The 21430-nt window shown below is 39.2% G+C and overlaps 1 non-coding gene across 1 annotated transcript; it reads right to left on the reverse strand.

The window, feature by feature from the left end:
- Nucleotides 1–19499: 19499 nt before the first annotated feature.
- Nucleotides 19500–19722, reverse strand: LOC117281679 (small nucleolar RNA U3). The gene has a single exon (XR_004512309.1). It is a non-coding gene; the product is annotated as a small nucleolar RNA U3 (small nucleolar RNA).
- Between the last annotated feature and the right edge of the window lie 1708 nt (nt 19723–21430).

Consider the following 21430-nt stretch of genomic DNA (forward strand, 5'->3'; position numbering starts at 1 on the left):
GAATTTGTTTCATTTGAAATCACTAATTTTCCAACAAATATCCGAAATTAACTCAAAAAAATTTCGTGGGTCCCATATTTCGGAACCCGACAAAAGTTATATCATATGAATGCACATTCAACCATGAGTCAAACCATACGAATTGCACCAAATTCTGACATCAACTCGACCTCCAAATCTTCAAATCCAATTTTCAAATCCCTAGGCCCAAACCATCGAATTTAACCCCAAAAACATGTAATCTAGTCTGAATATTCGATGATAATCTGATATTATTGACTAACAATGACCACAAGTGACTTATCTCAAGTTTTTCCGTGAATTCTCGCTCAACAACCGCCCAAAAATGAAATTGAAGACTAGGGTATAGAATGTTACCTCTTTGATAAAGAATTTGAGAAATTTCTTGTTGGATTTCAAGGCTTGGAAAATATTTTTTATGAACAAGACACTTGGGCTTCTTCCTCTCTCTAGAATTGCTCTCCCCTCTCCCTAAAAGCACCAGATATCCCGAAAAATGAACCCCGAACGAGTTAAATTAAATGGGGGTGGGGTAAACAAAACCAAGATTTGCACTGCCGCGCCGCAGTAGTGAACAATGTGTCCGGAAAATGTTTTTCGAAGTGTTATGGAAATTTGCACAGTCGCGCCAAGGGGCGCGCATGGGGCGGCGCGGTAGTATAAAATTCAGCAAGCTTTTGTTAATTTGGGCATAACTTCTTGTAAGAGTGTCCAAATGATGAACGGGTTGAAGCATTAGAAACTAAACTCGATAATCTTTCAGTTGATAGGTTGTGTATCACATAACACCTTATATATACATAGATATGCTAGTCCAAAATTTGGTCATGTGCGTACTCATTTGGAATGTTTGTGTATTCCAACTTGGCTTAGACTTGGGCCTCTCCTTAGATCCCAAATAACTTATAATATCCCGCATACACTTATTATCATATCCAATTGATATCCATCATACTAATAGTCCTCGTCTGCACAAAAAATAATATAACTAGCCTACCTTGGCACCACGAAATCTTAATTACATAGTGAAATTTTCTGGGGCTTTGCACGCTCATTACTCACAATCACTCATTCTTCTCAGTCACTAATTACTCGGCACTTAGCACTCGCACACAGTAGGTACTTGGGCTCACCGAGGATGTGTACAGACTCTAGAGGGGCCCCTTCAGCCCAAGCGCTATAACAATCCAATAATGGCATAAATTAATGAAACACGATGCGGCGTGCATCCCGATCCCATAAATATCATCACAATCAGGCCCTCGGTCTCACTCAGTCATCATTCTCTCCAATTTTTCGAGCTCCCAGTAATCATAGAAATCATCCCAAACAACAATAACACGATGTATCAACAGGGAAATAATAGAGACTGAGATATGATATGCGAGTAAAACTGAGACTGAGTACAAATAGAAATGAGCATGTAAGTTCAACATGTAAAACAGCCTCTGTGGGTCCCAACAGTACCAACACATAGCCTAAACATGATTTCTAATATCGTTTACAGTCAAATTTGTATAACACTTGGAGAGCATATAGCTAACAACACGTTATTCAACTTTATAGTTCCATGGAATGGACTAAGTCACAATTCTTATGTTGCACGCCTGTCACCTCGCATGTGCGTCACCTCAAAACCAATCAAATATTGCAAAAATCTAGGGTTTCATACCCTCAGGACGCAATTTAGGAGTGTTACTTACCTCCGACTATGTAATCCTTTACTCTAATATGCCTTTGACTCGCGAATTGGCCTTTGAATGCCTCGAATCTAGTAATTAATTTGATTCAGTCAATACAAATTATAGGAATTAACTCTATATGAAAATACACATTTTCCAACAAAAATTCAAAATTTAACTCAACAATCGTCTTCTCGGAGCCCAACAGAAGTTACGAAATTTGAATGCCCATCCAACCACGAGTCTAACCATATAAATTTTACCAAATTCCGACATCAACTCGACCTTCGAATCTTCAATTAAAGTCTTTGAAAATTTCTACTATTTTCAACCCAATCTTTACCCATTTGAACTCAACAATCTTCCCACAAACCTTATTGGTACAAGCATGCACAATTAATACTCTCACACCCAATAATCATACTCTAAATAACCCATCTTTACCCAAACTCGAAATTGAAGACTAGGGTTAGAACCTTACCTCTTGGGTGAAGATCTTGTGATATTCCTTGTTTGATTTCAATGTTTGAACAAGATCTTGATGAACAAAGCACTTGAGCTTCTTCCTCTCTCTAGAACAAAATCCCACCACAGGAGTCGTGATGGCACTTAATCTCTAAGACTAAGTAAGTCGACTATAATGGCAAAACAAGCCATTTTTTTTATATAGAATCTAATAAAAGTGTCGAAACCAACATTGGAAATAATGATACAACCTCCCAAGACTGGTAATATTGACTCACGAACTCTAACTCAATGCATGAAATGATCTCAAGGATCAAATACTTAATATTGTTTGAATAATAATTAATAGTACAATAAAATGAAAAGACTCCAAGGGACTGCGATGAGCAAGCAGCTCTACCTTGAATCTGATATCTCAAATACGTGGCTCTGTACAAAAATGTGCAGAAGTGTAGTATGAGTACACCACAGTCGATACTCAGTAAGTATCGATACTAACCTCGATGGAGTAGTGACGGGGTACAATCAAGACACTCACTAATTAATTAACCTGTGCAGTGTAGCAGTATATAATAATAGGAACAAATAGGAGTGACATAAACAACAAGGCAACAAGAACAATATAAATATTTCTCAAACGAATAAGGATCACAAATACAACCAATCAATAAAGTCCCTAAAATATACATCTTTCAAATGTAAGTACTTCAAGTATAAATCTTTCAAATATATGTTTTTCAATAAAAATTATTAGAATATAATCCTTTCAAATAAATATATATTTCGAATGTACTCCTTTCAAATAAATATCTTTCAAATATAATACTTTCAAATAAATATCTTTCAACTATAATTCATTCAAATAATATTTTTGAACATAATTCTTTCAAATAAAAGTCACCTCGTGAAACCTCATTTCATAATCATAAACAATACAAGTTTCAGCCCACTTTCATATTTGCACGGCACCTCGCGCCCATATTTTTATCACAACTGCACGGAAAACTCACGTGCCAAAAATAACAATTATAAAAATCTGCACATATAAAGCAAGTACATACTCGTCACCTCGCGTACATGGCTTTCAGTCACACAATTTTCACATAAGACTCAATGCCTAAGGGAAAATTCCCCCACATAAGGTTATGTAAGATACTTACTTTTAAGGAGTTAGGCCGATATTCCAAAATAGCCTTCTTCCTTGAATTGACCTCTGGACAACTCAAATCTATCCAAATTAAATGTATAACTTCATTAAAATTCATCCAAATTGGCCTCGGAACCCGACATAATATTTACGAAATCCGAACACCCATTCCGATACGTGTTCAACCATACCAATTTTACCAAATTCCGATAACAACTCTCCAAATCTTAAATTTTCGTTCTTGAAAAGATTTGCAAGAATCTTGATTTCATCCATTTAAATCGGAAATAAATGATCAATATAACTATAAAATCATGAAGTATAATTATTTTCAGATATAGAACACTTACCCGATGTCACGACCCAATTTCACCTAAAGGTCGTGATAGCGCCCAACACTCCAGCTGGGCAAGCCAACCAATAAATTAAACATATATCGATTAGATTTAAATCCAAGAAAATAATAAAAACATCAAATTCTACCAATGTGTGTGCCAAGACCTGGTGTCACAAATGTATGAGCATCTAGTAGATTATTCAAAGCCTCTAATACTGTCTGAAATAAAAATAGGCAGAATGAAAAAATACAAGGAGAGACACTAGTAGTTGCAGAACGGCTCAGAAAGACAGCTCACCACTATGCCCCTGGATAACGTGGGTGTAAGATGATAGGTCCCCCACTAGTACTTGCCTTAGGTCCTGCACAAAGAGTGCAGCAAGTGTAGTATGAGTACGTAAACAACGTGTACCCAGTAAGTATCAAGCCTAATCTCGAAGTGGTAGAGACGAGATGGCCGACTTTAACACTCACTATGGGTCAATAATAATAATTGAAATAAAACTAGAATATTTAAATCATCATGATTCACAGAATATAACAATAATTTATTTAACCAACATAAATAATTAAATTCCTTCAATATGCAACAATTCTCAATATATATATTAAATCCTTCAATTTCAATAAAAATTCTAATTTATCAAATAGCTTTACAAGCTGCAATTCAATTTCAATGAATTTTTAATTTATCAAATAGCTTTACAAGCTGCAATAAACTGTTCAAGTATCGTGTCGTTATTATTATTATTATTATTATTATTATTATTATTATTATTATTATTATTAAGCACAATTTCTGCCGAGGTCGTATGGCCCGATCTAGAGTGTCGTGTGCACTGCCGAGAGACGTGCGGCACAATCCATAGATGTATCTATCCTGCCGAGGCGTTCGTCCCGCTCCACAAGAAAGGAGGATATTTTCTTATGTACCTCCGGAATGAGAGTATTTATTGTAATATTTATTCGGGAGGATAACAATTTATTACAACAATTAATTAATCTAACAAGAATTTAGCATATGAGAATTTCATCTTTGTATAACCTTGTCTAATAATTCACAATATATTCATATATATCAACTAATATTAAATAAACAAAGAATACCATTTACACTAGTAATTCATACTTTAAGTCCTAAACTACCCGGACTTTAGCATTTATAGTAGCTACGCACGGCCTCTCGTCACCTCGTGCGTACGTAGCCCCTACAATTAGCAACAAGTATTTAATTTAATCACCTATGAGATAATTTCACCCTCATAAGATTAGACAAGAGGCTTACCTCGTCTTGCTCTAATTTAATCCACTAGTAGTCCTTTTCCTGGATTATCCAACTTTGATTGGCTCGAATCTAACCAAAATTAATTCGATACAATCTCTAGAATTTATAGGAATCAATTCTATAAGGAAATACTACATTTTCAATAAAAATCCCGAAATTAATTAAAAACTCGTACGTAGGGCCCACATCTCGGAATTTGATGAAAGTTACGAAATCCTTTAACCCATTCAATTACGAGTCCAACCATACCAGTTTCACTCAAATCCGACTCCGAATCGATACCGAAATCTCAAAAATTCGTTTCTAAAAATTTCCCAAATTCCAATCTCAAAACACTAATTAAACGGTGAAAACAATTATATATTTGTATATATAGACTAAATCCGAGTTAAAATCACTTACCTCAATGTCTTTCCTTGAAAATCTATCCAAAATTACCTCTGCTCAAGCTCCAATTTGTTAAAAATGGCGAATGAGACGAATTCCCTCTTTTTATAAAATTGCCTAGACAGGCTTCGGAACTGGTCCTCGAACTGGGCATCGATCGTGGCTTCGATCACAGGCTTGAGCCTGGATCTCGGACATGGCCTCGATCATGGCATCGAGCATGTGCCTTCGATCAGGGCATCGAGCATGTGCCCTCGATCAGGACATCGAGCATGTGCCCTCGATCAGGGCATCGAGCATGTGCCTTTGATCAGGGCATCGAGCATGGGTCTCGATCCTAGCCCTCGAGCCTTATCTTCGATCATATCCTCGAGCTGGGCCTTCGATCATGGCTTCTGGCTCAAGCTCGAGCCTGAGCCTCGTCAACCCTGGGCTCGATACTTGGGCTCGATATATGGGCTCGATTACAGCCCAGAATATCCAACATAAGAGGAAATATTACATCAACTTTTAAGTCCAACGTTTTGATCCGTTAACCATTTGAAACTCACCCGAGGCCTTCGGGACAACCAAATATACCAACAAGTCCTAAAATATCATACAAACTTATTTGAAATCACAAATAACCTAAAACAACGCTAAAACCATGAATTACGCTCCAATTCAAGCTTAATGAAACTTAAAATTTCCAACTTCTACATTCGATGTCGAAACCTATCAAATCAACTCCGATTGATCTCAAATTTTGCACACAAGTCATAAATGACATAACAGAACTATGAAAATTTTTGGAACTGGATTTTGACTCCGATATCAAAAAGTCAACTCCCCGGTCAAACTCCCAAACTAAAATTATTGTTTTTAGTCATTTCAAGCCTAATTTCACTACGGACTTTCAAGTAAAATTCCGATCATGCATCTAACTCCAATATCACCATACAGAGCTGTTAGAATCATCAAAATTCTATTCTGGGGTCGTTTTCCATAATTCGACATCCTGTCACTATTTGAACTTAAATTTTTAATTTTTTATCACAATTCCATATCTCGGGCTAGGGACCTCAGAATTTGATTTCGGGCATACGCCCAAGTCTCAAATCATGATATGGACCTATCGAAACTGTCAAAACACTTATTCGAGTCCGTTTGCTTAAAAATATTGACTAAAGTCAACTCAGTTGAGTTTTAAAGCTCTAATTCACATTTTAATCTATTTTTCACATAAAGAATTTTCGGAAATTTTTACGAACTGCGCACACAAGTCAAGGAATGATAAATAGTGCTTTTTGAGGTCTTAGAACACATAGTTAATTATTAAATTTAAAGATGACATTTTGTGTCATCACATTCTCCACCTCTTAAACAAATGTTTGTCCTCGAACGGTTTTAGAATTATACCTGAAGTGCTGAATAAGTGTGGATATCTGCTCCGCATGTTTTCCTCGGCCTCCCAAGTCGCTTCCTCGACTGGTTGGCCCCTCCACTGGACTTTTACTGCAGAAATCCTCTTGGACCTCAACTGGCGAACCTGTTTATCAATAATGGCAACTAGCTCCTCTTCATAACCCAAGCTATTATCTAGCTGAACTGTGCTGAAGTCTAACACATGTGATAGGTCGGCATGATACTTTCGGAGCATAGATACGGGGAAAATCGGATGAACTCCTGATAGGCTGGGAGGCAATGCAAGCTCATAAACAACCTCCACAACTTGTCTCAACACCTCAAATGGGCCTATAAACCTTGGGCCAACTTGCCCTTCTTCCCGAATCTCATAATTCCCTTCATCGGTGAAACCTTCAAGAGAACTTTTTCACCCATCATAAATGATAATTCTCGCGCTTTCTGATCAGCCTAACTCTTCTGTCTGAACTGTGCTGCACGAAGTCGCTCCTGAATCAACTTTACCTTTTCCAAGGCATCTTTCACCAAATCAGTACCATATAATTTAGCCTCAGCGGGCTCAAACCATCCGATGGGCGAACGACATCACCGACCATATAAAGCCTCAAATGGTGCCATCTCGATGCTGGATTGGTAACTGTTATTATAAGTGAACTCGGCCAAAGGCAATAAACGATCCCACTAACCTCCAAAGTCAATCACACATGCCCTGCGCATATCCTCCAAAATATGAATTGTCCGCTCTGACTGCCCGTCGGTCTGCGGATGAAAGGCTATGCTGAGCTCTACACGGGTCCCCAACTCACTTTGTACTGCTCTCCAGAAATGTGAAGTAAACTGAGGGCCTCTATCTAATATGATAGAAATTGGCACACCGTGCAACCGAACTATCTCCTGAATATAAATCTGGGCCAACCTTTCTGAAGTATATATAGTCATAACAGGAATAAAATGTGCCGACTTGGTCAACTTGTCAACAATGACCCAAACTGCATCAAACTTCTGCAAGGTCCGTGGCAACCCAATTACAAAGTCCATAGTGATGCGTTCCCATTTCCACTCTGGTATAGTTATCTGCTGAAGTAGGTCACCTGGCCTCTGGTGTTCGTATTTAACTTGCTGGCAATTCAAATACCTAGCTACATACTCAACTATGTCCTTTTACATTCGTCGCCACTAATAATGCTGCCTCAGGTCACGATACATTTTCGTAGCACCTGGATGAATAGAATACCGAGAGCTGTGTGCTTCCTCTAGGATCTTTTTCCTTAGTCCGTCCACATTAGGAACACATAGACGATCCTGGAGTCGCAGAACACCATCCGCTCCAATAGTAACTTCCTTGGCACTACCCCGTAGTACCGTTTCTCGAAGAACCATTAAGCGTGGATCATCATACTGGCAAGCCTTGATCTGTTCAAATAGTAAAGACTGAGCTACAACACATGCAAGAACTCGGCTGGGCTCTGAAATATCCAGCCACACAAGTCTGTTGGCCAAGGACTGAATATCTAAAGCTAACGGCCTCTCCTCTGCTGAAATGAAAGCCAAACTACCCATACTCTCTGCCTTTGTACTCAAGGCGTCCGCAACCACATTTGCTTTGCCCGGATGATACAGGATAGTAATATCATAATCTTTTAGTAGCTCAAGCCATCTGCGATGTCTCAGATTTAGGTCCCATTTCTTGAACAAATGCTGCAAACTACGATGATCAATGTAAACATCACAAGACACACCATATAGATAATTCCTCCGAATCTTAATAGCGTGAATAATCGCAGCTAATTCCAAATCATGTACTGGATAATTCTTCTCATGGGGCTTCAGCTGACGTGAAGCATATGCAATAACTCGCCCTTCCTGGATCAATACACAACCCAAACCAATGCGTGAATCATCACAATACATTGTATACATCCCCGAATAGGAAGGCAACACTAACACTGGTGTTGTAGTCAATGCTGTCTTGAGCTTCTGAAAGCTCACCTCACAATCATCAGACCATCGGAATGGAGCACCCTTATGGGTTAATTTGATCAAAGGTGTTGCAATAGATGAAAATCTCTCCACGAACCGACGATAATAACTTGCTAAACCTAGGAAACTCCTGATCTCAGTCACCGAAGTGGGACGATGCCAATTCTGAACTGCCTCAATCCTTTTGGGATAAACCTCAATACCCTCGCCTGATACAATATACCCCCAAAATGCTACAGATTCTAGCCAAAACTCACATTAAGAGAACTTAGCATATAACTTTTGTTCCCGCAGCGTCTGAAGCACTATTCTCATATGCTGCTCATGCTCCTCCTTACTGCGCGAGTAGATCAAGATGTCATCAATGAAGACAATGACAAACGAATCAATAAATGGCTTGAATACCCTATTCATCAAATCCATAAACGTTGTCGGGACGTTAGTTAAATCGAAAGACATCACCAGAAACTCATAATGACCATATCTAGTCCGAAAAGCAGTCTCCGGGACATCTGAATCCCGAATCTTCAACTGATGGTACCCCGACCTCAAGTCGATCTTAGAGAACACCCTAGCACCCTGCAACAGGTCAAATAGATCATCAATACGCGACAATGGGTACTTGTTCTTAATAGTGACATTGTTCAATTGGCGATAATCAATACACATCCGTATTGTTCCATCCTTCTTCTTCACAAATAATACCGGTACACCCCAAGGCGATACACTCGGTCTGACGAACCCTTTGGATAGTAACTCCACAAGTTGTTCTTTCAATTCTTTCTAAGCCATGCAATACGGTGGGATAGATATTGGCTGGGTATCTGGAGCCAAGTCAATACAGAAATCAATATCACGATCATGTGGCATACTCGGAAGATCTAAAGGAAATACATCAGAGAACTCCCGAACTATAGGCACTGAATCAATAGTCGGAGTCTCCGCAGTAGTATCCCGAACATAGGCTAGATAAGCCAAAGAACCCTTCTCAACCATGTGTTGAGCCTTTATAAAAGAAATAACTCGATTAAATGAACTAACAGATGAACCCTTCCACTCCAGCTTAGGCAATGCGGGAAAAGCCAAGGTAACTGTCTTGGCATGACAATCTAGAATAGCATGATATGGAGATAACCAATCCATGCCCAGAATAATTTCAAAGTCGGTCATCTCAAGAAATAGGAGATATTCTCTAGTTTATAACCATAAAATGTAATAATACAAGACCGGTAGATCTGGTTCACAACAACAGCATCGCCCACAGGAGTGGACACATAAATAGGAGTACTCAAGGACTCACGAGAAATATCCAGGAATGGAGAAAATAGAGATGACACATATGAATACGTAGATCCTAGATCAAATAATACTGAGGCATTTTTGCCGCAAATAGAAATAATACCTATAATCACAGCATCTGAGGCCTCTACATCTGGTCTGGCTGGAAAATCATAGAATAGAGCTGGAGCGCCAAATAGTTGGCCTCTGCCTGGCTGACCTCCACCTCTAGGATGACCCCTACCCACCTGTCCTCCACCTCTTGGTGGTCAGACTACTGGTGGATCAACTGGTGCGGTAATCATAGGCTACTGACCCTGCTGCACTGGTCTACCCCGCAGTCTGGGGCAGAATCTCCGTATGTGACTGGGATCCCCGCACTCGTAATAACTTTTCGGTGCGATAAGCTGCTGACTAGAAGTCTGGCCCTGGTGACCTGAATACCCACTAGAAGAACCCTAAATAGCTGGTGGACAATAAGAACTCTCTGGTATAACATTGAGATAGGGTCGCACTGGAGCACCTCGAGGATGTGGTGGTGCTGGATATGGGGGCCTGCTGGTCTTCCCTTTCATGAACTGACATCTGCCCCCAGACGGAGCACCTCTGAGCTCTCTAGCGTACATGAACCGCTTATCTCTCATAACCTGTTCCCGGCTCCACTGACGTACACCCTCAATCCTCCGGACTATCTCCACAACTAGCTCATAAGAAGTACCCATCTCGACCTCTCGAGCAATAGTGGCCTGAATGCCAGTATGTTAACCAGCTACAAATCTCTGCACTCTCTCTGCCTCAGTAGGGAGTATCATACGTGCATGGCGAGATAATTCAAAGAACTTCGCCTCATAATCGGTCACTGACATCTGACCCTGCTGGAGCTGCTCAAACTAAAACCGAAACTCTTCCCTCTGGAGGGTGGAATATACCTGTCCAGGAAGATACGGGTGAGCATGTCCCTAGTCATGGGAGGAGAATCTACCGGTCTGCCAAGAACATAAGACTGCCACCATCTACGGGCTCTGCCCTCTAGCTGAAAAGTAGCAAAGTCTACCCCATGAGACTCCAATATCCTCATGTTGTACAGTCTATCCTTGCACCGATCAATGAAATCCTAGGGATCCTCATGTCGCTCACCCCCAAAAATAGGAGGATTTAGTCTAGTCCATCTGTCCAATAGTTTCTGTGGATCAGCGACTGCAGATGGTCTGGGCTCAGGTGTAGCTGCTGCCACTGGCTGGGCTCCACCCATGGGTAGTGCACCCTGGGTCTGATATACAGCAGCTGCATGTCCATGAGCCTGTGCGGTAGGGGTCTATACTCCCCCGCCCGCCTGAGATGTGGCTGGGTCTACCGGAAATAAACCGGCTCGAGTCATATTGTCCATGAACCGCAGCATACGACCCATGACATCCTGAAATCCCGGTGCAGATGTGAAATCCACCGGTGCTAGCTCTGCCATAGGCACTTCACCCTGCTCCTCAATAATGGTATCCTCTGCTGGACCCACTGGTGGAATAGCTGGAACAGTCCTGTGACATCCTCTACTTCTACCACGGGCTGGAGCCCTCCCTCGGCCTCTGCCTCGGCCTCTAGCAACTGGGGAAGTAGGTCTTCCCTGGTCTGGAATCTCATTAGAGCGTGTTCTCACTATCTGTGAAAGAATAAGAGAAGGATATTTAGTACTACATCAATTGCACGATGGAATATGAAGAAAGGTAGTTTCCTAACACCCTATAGCCTCTCGAAGATAAGTACATACGTCTCCGTACCGATCCGCAAGACTCTATTAGGTCTGCTCATAACTTGTGAGACGTACATAAACCTAGTGCTCTGATACCATGTGGTCACGACCCAATTTCACCTAAAGGTCGTGATGGCGCCCAACACTATAGCTAGGCAAACCAACCAATAAATTAAACATATATCGATTAGATTTAAATCCAAGAAAATAATAAAAAATATCAAATTTTACCAATGTGTGTGCCAAGACCTGGTGTCACAAGTGCATGAGCATCTAGTAGATTATACAAAGCCTCTAGTACCATCTGAAATAAAAATAGAAAGAATGAAAAAATACAAGAAGAGACACTAGTAGCTGCAGAATGGCTCAGAAAGACAGCTCACCACTATGCCCCTGGATAACGTGGGTGCAAGACGATAGGTCCCCCACTAGTACTTGCCTCAGGTCCTGCACAAAAAGTGCAGCATGTGTAGTATGAGTACGTAAACAACGTGTACCCAGTAATTATCAAGCCTAATCTCGAAGTGGTAGAGACGAGATGGCCGACTTTGACACTTACTATGGGTCAATAATAATAATTGAAATAAAACTAGAATATTTAAATCAGCATGATTCAAAAAATATAACAATAATTTATTTGACCAGCAGAAATAATTAAATTCCTTCAAAATGCAACAATTCTCAATATATATATTAAATCCTTCAATTTCAATAAAAATTCCAATTTATCAAATAGCTTTACAAGCTGCAATTCAATTTCAAAGAATTTTCAATTTATCAATTAGCTTTACAAGCTGCAATAAACTGTTCAAGTATCGTGTCGTTATTATTATTATTATTATTATTATTATTATTATTATTATTATTATTATTATTATTAAGCACGATTTCTACCGAGGTCGTACGGTCCGATCCAGAGTGTCGTGTACACTACCGAGAGACATGCGGCACGATCCATAGATGCATCTATCCTGCTGAGGCGTTCGGCCCGTTCCACAAGAAAGGAGGACATTTTCTTATGTACCTCCGGAATGAGAGTATTTATTATAATATTTATTCGGGAGGATAAAAATTTATTACAACAATTAATTAATCTAACAAGAATTTAGCATATGAGAATTTCATCTTTTAATAATCTTGTCTAACAATTCATAATATATTCATATATATCAACTAATATTAAATAAACAAAGAATACCATTTACACAAGTAATTCATGCTTTGAGTCCTAAACTACCCGGATTTTAGCATTTATAGTAGCTACGCACGGACTCTCATCACCTCGTGCATACGTAGCCCCCACAATTAGCAACAAGTATTTAATTTAATCACCTATGAGGTAATTTCTCTCTCATAAGATTAGACAAGAGACTTACCTCGTCTTTCTCTAATTTAATCCACTAGTAGGCCTTTTTCTCGATTATCCAACTTTGATTGGCTCGAATCTAACAAAAAATAATTCGATACAATCACTAAAATTTATAGGAATTAATTCTATAAGGAAATACTACATTTTCAATAAAAATCCTGAAATTAATTAAAAATTCGTCTGTGGGGCCCATATCTCGGAATCCGGCGAAAGTTACGAAATCCGACAACCCATTCAATTACGCGTCCAACCATACTAGTTTCACTCAAATCCGACTCCGAATCGATACCGAAATCTCAAAAAATCATTTCTAAAAATTTCCCACATTCCAATATCAAAACACTAATTAAACAGTGAAAACAATGATATATTTGTGTATATAGACCAAATCCGTGTTAGAATCGCTTACCACAATGTCTTTCCTTGAAAATCTATCCAAAATTGCCTCTGCTCAAGCTCCAATTTGTTAAAAATGGCGAATGAGACGAATGCCCTTTTTTTATAAAACTGCCCAGACAGGCTTCAGAACTGGGCCTCGATGGTGGCTTCGATCACAGGCTCGAGCCTGGATCTCGTCCATGGCCTCGATCATGGCATCGAGGCTGGGCCTTCGAACATGGCATCGAGGTTGGGCCATCGATCAGTACATCGAGCATGTGCCTTCGATCAGGGCATCGAGTATGTGCCCTCGATCAGGACATCGAGCATGTGCCCTCGATCAGGGCATCGAGCATGGGTCTCGATCCTAGCCCTCGAGCCTTACCTTCGATCATGTCCTCGAGCTGGACCTTCGATCGTGGCTTCGATCTCAAGTTCGAGCCTCAGCATCGTCAACCCTAGGCTCGATACCTGGGCTCAATATCTGGGCTCGATATTTCGGCTCGATCACAACCTAGAATATCCAACAGAAGAGGAAAAATTGCAGCAGCTTTTAAGTCCAACTTTTTGATCTGTTAAACATTCGAAACTCACCCGAGGCCCTCGGGACCTCAACCAAATATACCAACAAGTCCAAAAATATCATACGAACTTATTTGAAAGCTTAAATCACCTAAAACGGCGATAAACCATGAATTACGCTCCAATTCAAGCTTAATGAAACTTAAAATTTCCAACTTCTATATTCGATGTCGAAACCAATCAAATAAACTCCGATTGATCTCAAATTTTTCACACAAGTCATAAATGACATAACGGAGCTACAAAAATTTTCGGAACTGGATTCCGACTCCGATATCAAAAAGTCAACTCCCCGGTCAAACTTTCAAACTAAAATTCTTATTTTTTAGTCATTTAAAGCCTAATTTCACTACGGACTTCCAAGTAAAATTTCGATCATGCTCCTAAGTCCAAAATCACCATACGGAGCTGTTGAAATCATCAAAATTCTATTCCGGGGTTATTTGCCCTAATTCGACATCCGGTCACTATTTGAACATAAACTTATAATTTTTTATTAAAATTTCATATCTCGGGCTAGGGACCTCGGAATTTGATTCCGGGCATACGCCCAAGTCCCAAATCACGATATGGACCTACCAAAACTGTCAAAATACTTATCTGAATCCGTTTGCTTAAAAATGTTGACCAAAGTCAACTCAGTTGAGTTTTAAAGTTCTAATTCACATTTTAATCAGTTTTTCACATAAAAACTTTTCAGAAATTTTTACGAACTGCGCACGCAAGTCAAGGAATGATAAATAGTGCTTTTTCGATGTCTTATAACATATAATTAATTATTAAATTTAAAGATGACATTTTGAGTCATCACACCCCAATCCATATGGTGAAAATCGCCTAACACATCGCTTCAATCCGAGCTCCATAGCTCCAAATATGTTAAAATGGTCGAAACTCCCATTTTTAGAATCTATCTAGGCAAGTTGCATTTGACATTTGAGACTTATAAATCGCATTTGACACATGCGATTTTGCCTTAGCCCCAAACAAATACCATTACTAGCCTTCAATAAATTGATCATAACTTTATGTACAATTATTCAAATGGTGAATGGTTTAACTTTCTGGAAACTAGACACCAAGAGCTACAACTTTCATGTCTTTCTTATCTTCCAATTTCTTATAGATTACGAGATATAAAGCTCCCGAAGTCAGCCCTGTGCAGTAGAAATTTCTAGCGATGCACACTGCTATAGCCAAAATCTGCAGTACCAGCATTCGGTCAATCGATCAAAACTTTTCGTACAATTGTCCAAATGATGAATGGTTTATCTTTCTGGAAACTAGAATCAAAGGGCTAAAGCTTTCATATTTGATAATGTCTAGATTCTTTATAGATTTCGATATATAAACTTCCAAAGTCAACTCTGCGCATCAGAAATCTGGCGATGCACATAGATGTAGCTAAAATCTGTAATACCAGCCTTCAGTCAATCGATCATAACATTCTGTATAAATATTCAAATCATGAATGGTTTATCTTTATGGAAACTAGAATCAAAGGGCTACAACATTTATGTTTTAATAATTTCTAGATTCCTTATAAATTTCGAGATATAAGCTTCCAAAATCAGCTCTGCGCATCAGAAATTTCGCACACTGCAGTAAAAAAACTAGCAGTTAAAAATGGTCTAAAGTTTATCCGAAACCACTCTGAAACTCACCCGAGCCCCTCGGCACCCCGTCCAAACATAAAAAGAAGTCTCAAAAAATATTATGGACTTAGTCGAGGCCTCAAATCACATCAAACAACGCTAAAAATACGAATCACACCCCAATTCAAGCCTAATAAAATTAAGAAATTCCAACTTCTACATTTGATGCCGAAACCTATCAAATTAAGTCCGATGGACCTCAAATTTTGTACACAAGTCATAAGTTACATAACAGACCTGTTCCAATTTTCAAAATCGGATTCCGACCCCGATATCAAAAAGTCAAATCCCAGTGAAACTTCTAAATTATATTTTTCCAACTTTCGCCAAAAATGCTTCAATTTATTCTACGGACCTCCAAATCTAATTTTGGGCATACACCTAAGTCCAAAATCACCATACGAAGCTATTGGAGTCATCAAAACTCCATTCCGGAGTCGTTTGCTCAAAAGTCACACTCCGGTCAATGCTTTTTCATTTAAGCTTCAAAAATGAGAATTACTCTTTCAATTTAATTCTGAATCAACCAAAAATCAATCTCTACCGCAAAATGATATAAGTCTCTCGAGCTCTCAGTCGTTTACTAAAATTATCATATTTTCTCTTCAAAATGACCCTTTATGTCTATTTACCAAAATAGGTCGGGTTATAAAAGCCAGAAAATGAAGTTCCGGGATAGGATCTGCGATCGCATAATGCATCTGTGGCCTACAAAATGTGCCGCAAAATGGATTATGGGAACTGGACACCTTCTGCCCAGATATGCGGTCACTATGAGGCTCGCATACCTATTTTGCGGTCGCATAATGCACCGCCGAACAGTTATGCGGTCTCATAATACACCGCCGAACAGTTATGCGGTCGCATAATGCACCGCAGAACAGTTTTGCGGTTGCATAGTTGACTTCATATTTGCACCCAATCTGCCCAGCTTATACCCCATTCTGCGGCCCGCAGAGTAATTCTGCGATCGCATAGTGGACCGTAGAAATGCATATTTCTGCCAAATATTTCCTTTAACAATCTAAGCATTCTTCAATCCAAAACAATCTATAACCTTTGTACTGGTTAATCTACCCCGGGACCAAAAAATCTTAATTTTCTTAGCAAAATTTTTCGGGGTCATTTATACATAAGTCAACATCTGTTCAACCTTCGCAACTTAAATTTAAAACTTTGGAACTAAGTGTTCCAAATGATTCCAAAACCTCACCGGACTCGAACCAATTACCCCGACAAGTCAAATAACAACCGTAAAAGTACAATTTAAGTAGTAAATAAGAAGACGGGATTGTAATACTCGAAACGGACGACCAAGTCTTTACACATTAGCTAAAAGATATTGTGTCGAATAATTTCATAGGCATTTAAGGTTATTATTACTATAGCAAGTTTCAACTTTGTAGCAAAATCTAATGATTATCTATGAAATCTTATCAGAGCAATAAATTCGTAGCTACATCTGTCTGTAATGAAAAATAATTATAGCTATTAAGCCAATTACTGTCGTCATTTTTTAGAACTTGAAGCAAAAATATTTATCTAACTATAATATTTTATATTGAAAAATTTATTATGGTTAAAAGGTTATTTTTGCTACAATAACTTTTAGTTTGTAGCAAAAATTAACAATTAGCAATAATATTTTATCATAACAATAAATCCGTGGCTATTTCATTTACCTATTGCCACAGTTATTTTTATAACTTGAAGTAAATGTATTTCTTTAGCTACAATATTTATTTTAAATAATTTATTGTTGCTAAAAGGTTACTATTGCTACAATAACTTTTAATCCGTGGCTAAAATGTATGAATTAGCTACGCAATTTTATTGTAGCAATAAATTTGTAGCTATATAGGCAATATTGATACAATCGTTAGCAATTATAGCAAAAAATAAGGAATTAGCTTTACCAATTTAATTTTCGTGGCTAGTAAATTTTACGAATTTGTAAATAGCTAGAAAATTCTAATTTCTGTGGCTATTGTTAGGTATTAGCCTCGATTTTTAAATTCGTAGTTATAAATACCTTATGTTGTAGTGTCATTAGATTATACAGTTATTTTAATTGTTATTAGTTTATGAGATATTAATTAATAATAATATTCTAGCATGATCAATTATTTATGTCCTTTTCGTGTCGTGCAATAGTCTAGGATATAATTAAGTTATCAATTAACTAACTCAAATATATTATCATTATTAATTCGTTTAGTGGCGCTAATAAGCCTCTTCTTTCACAAATATGCATGGTTGATTATTTGTGATTATGGGCTCGTGAGAACGTGTAGCACCCTCGAAACATAACATGATCATCATATTTGCTCAACAAGAATAAATGATTAAAAAAAGAATGGCCGGAGACCTAATTCTTAACATTCCCAACATACATGATAAGGTACGAAGAAGTCTAGAGAGGGCGCTGGAATTGTGCACGCACAACCCCTGTAGCGCCCTCAAACTCTGCAGAGTTTAGTACATTTATTCACTACAGATTTATTCCAAACAACGAATAAAAATAAGAGAAAGATCACATATTATCTTCTTGCTCATGCATGATCAAGATGTCCATTTTCAAATACGAAGGTAATTAGAAAGGATGGACGCGCGGAAGGAAGGGTAGCAGTTGTTGAGGCAGCAAATGTCGTATAGAGGCTTGCCATTACAGAAAGCGCAACTTATGGCGCAATAATCCGTACACGAGTCACCATCTGCTGCATAGCTTGAAATTGCCAACATAAGAACCATTAAAGTTACCATCAGGAACACTACTGCAATTGTTGGATTCAATTTCATGGCAGCCATAATTCTTGTTTTTTTTCTCTTCTTTTTGTGGATCTTAATTTTGTGTTTTAGGTATGTGCTCTTGTTGTGAATAAGGTCATGCAAATTTATAGAGGAAAGGTCATGGGCAATACAAAAACAACAACCCAGTATAATCTCATTAGTGGGGTCTGTGGAGGGTAGTGTGTACGCAGACCTTACCCCTAAAGGCTCGGCATCCCTCCTTCCAAGAACTCCCACCTTGCTCTTGGGGTAATTCGAACTCACAACCTCTTGGTTAGAAGTGGAGGATGCTCACCACTAAAGCAACTCACTCTTGTGCAATAATTGAGCTCAATTATTCTAGGCCCACACTAAAACAAGCATGAACACCTAATAGGTACATGCTTCTATTTTGAGATGGAACAACAGAAAAGCTTTATTTTAGTTGTGTCTATTCTACACACAGTTGTACTCAGCTCTCGCTATACGCAGGGTCGGGGGAAATGCTGGACCACAAGGGTCTATTGTACGCAGCATACCCTGTATTTCTGCAAGAGGTTTCCACGGTCTGAACCCTGTTAACATGACTGCAACTTTACTTGTTACGCCAACGCTCCCTTCTAGTTGTGTCTAATACGCAACTTAATTAAGAGATAGAAGAGGAACGACCCATGTGTTATTTTTCTGTCAATAAACAATCTTGTTGCTTAGTAGTAACACTTATTAGATTTAATAAAGCCACTTCTGTGTACTAGGAAACGAACAATAAGGAGTTTATATGAATCAATGCGTTCAAACACTTATAAGGAGGAAAACACACTGCCAATTTTGTTAAACTGCTCTAACTTTAGGTGTAGCATCCACGAAACAAAAGTCACAATCTTTAACTAGGAGGGCATGGCATGCTAATTAATCAGGAACAGAGCAATGGTTAAAGGATCCCAGCTTTTACTCCTTCAGTTCCACTCTCTTATAATTGAACGGGAAGGAAAGAGGTACAAAACAAAGATTCGGGGAGTCTGTGAGACAGCTGTGAGAACATCCGAGGCCTGGCAAGTAGAGCTGAGAACGATCCTCTACTGATCCAAGGTCAAGGTCCCCAAGGAACTATGGGCACTGTTAATAACGCTCTGGTCTCAGAGCCACGTCTCATCAACCAGACTTAGTTTCCTGTATCCTTAGAACTCAAGGATCCAGTGGTACGAGCCTATAGAACAGATCATGTTCAAGTAAGGTCGGGCACATCAGTTGTACTGAACAAAAATATAAGCAGCAGGTACTTAACATAATGTGCTGTTGTGGTACAGCTCTTACGCCAATTTTGGTCAGTTTTGTTTTTGCAATATTTTTATTTTTTGAATTTAATTGACCGACCAAAGTTGGTCGGTAATCTCCGATCAACTTTGGTCAGTATTCCTTTCCGACCCCTAAAATACCGTCCACAATAAATGGTCGCGTTTTGGTCGATTATTGGCCATTACCGACCAACTTTGGTCGGTTTGTTTGGTCGGTTTTTACCGGATTTCTAGTAGTGAGAGGTTTCGGGATGCATTGAGAACTTCATCTCCAGGTTGGAAGCTAAAGTTGCAATGGTTGACTGGATGTCGGCTTATGTGTAAACGACTCTGAAATGGAGTTTTGATGGTTTTGTTAGCTTCGTTGGGTGATTTCAGACTTAGGAATGTGTCGGATTGTGATTTGGGGTCCGTAGTTTAATTAGGCTTGAAATGATGAAAGTTGAAAATTTGGAAGTTTGATCGAGAGTGGACTTTGTGTTTACGGGGCTCCCATTGGAGTTCCGGGAGTTGGAGTAGGTCCGTGGTGGAATTTGTGATTTGTGTGCAAAATTTGATATCGATTGAACGTGATTTGATATGTTTTGGTATCGAATGTGGAAATTAGAAGTTCAAAAGTTCATTAGGCTTGAATCAATGCGGGATTCGTAGTTTTAGCGTTGTTTGATGTGATTTGAAGGCTCGACTAAGTTTGTATCATGTTGTAGGACTTGTTGGTATATTTGGTTGAGGTCCCGGGGGGCTCGGGTGGGGTTCAGATGATTATCGGATCAAGTTTGGAGTTGAAACAGGTATTGTAGCTGGAGTCTTCTGGTGCAATCGCACCTGCGGAGCTTTGATCACAGGTGTGAGCTGGGAAGCGCATATGGAACCAGGAGTGAGAAATGTTGTGGTCGCAGGTGCGAAGGATTGTCCATACCTGCGTGGTCGCAGATGCGGTGAGGATGAGCGCAGAAGCGAGGAGCCAGCGCATGAGCTAGAAGTATGGTCGCACATGCGTTTGCGCAGAAGCGAGGAGCCAGCGCATGAGCTAGAAGTATGGTCGCACATGCGTTTGCGCAGAAGCAGAGTATTTTCCACATGTGCGAAGGCTCGTCCAGTAGTTCACCACAGAAGCAGACACATTGTCATTTCTGTGACACTGCAGATGCGGTTAAGTTGTCGCATGTGCGAAAAGCCTAGGCAGAGTATTAAAATCGAGGGTTCCGTTATTTTTCTTCATTTTGAACATTCCAAGCTCGGGATTAGGCAAATTGTGAGAGGGATTTCGAAGGGATTCTTGAGGTAAATCACTTGTGGATAAAATAACTTAATAATTATGTTTCCCCATTGAATTCCCCACCTATATCATGTGGTTTTGAGGTATAATTTTGGGAATTTGAGGCTAGGGATTTGGAGAGTTTTAATTGGGGATTTGAGTGTCGATTTGGTATTGGATTTTGGTAAATTTTGTATGGTTAGACTCATTGTCGAATGGGCTTCCAAATTTTATAACTTTTATTGGATTCCGGAATGTGGGCCCGGGGGATGGCTTTCAAGTTGACTTTTTGACATTTGATTAAGAGCTTAGTATTTTCTAATGGAGTTAGTTCCTTTAGCTCGTGTTGATTGTATCGAACTGTTTGTGGCTAGATTCGAGGCACTCAGAGGCC

This window comes from Nicotiana tomentosiformis, chromosome 2 (genome assembly GCF_000390325.3).
Source record: "Nicotiana tomentosiformis chromosome 2, ASM39032v3, whole genome shotgun sequence".
NCBI classification, from domain to species: Eukaryota; Viridiplantae; Streptophyta; class Magnoliopsida; order Solanales; family Solanaceae; genus Nicotiana; species Nicotiana tomentosiformis.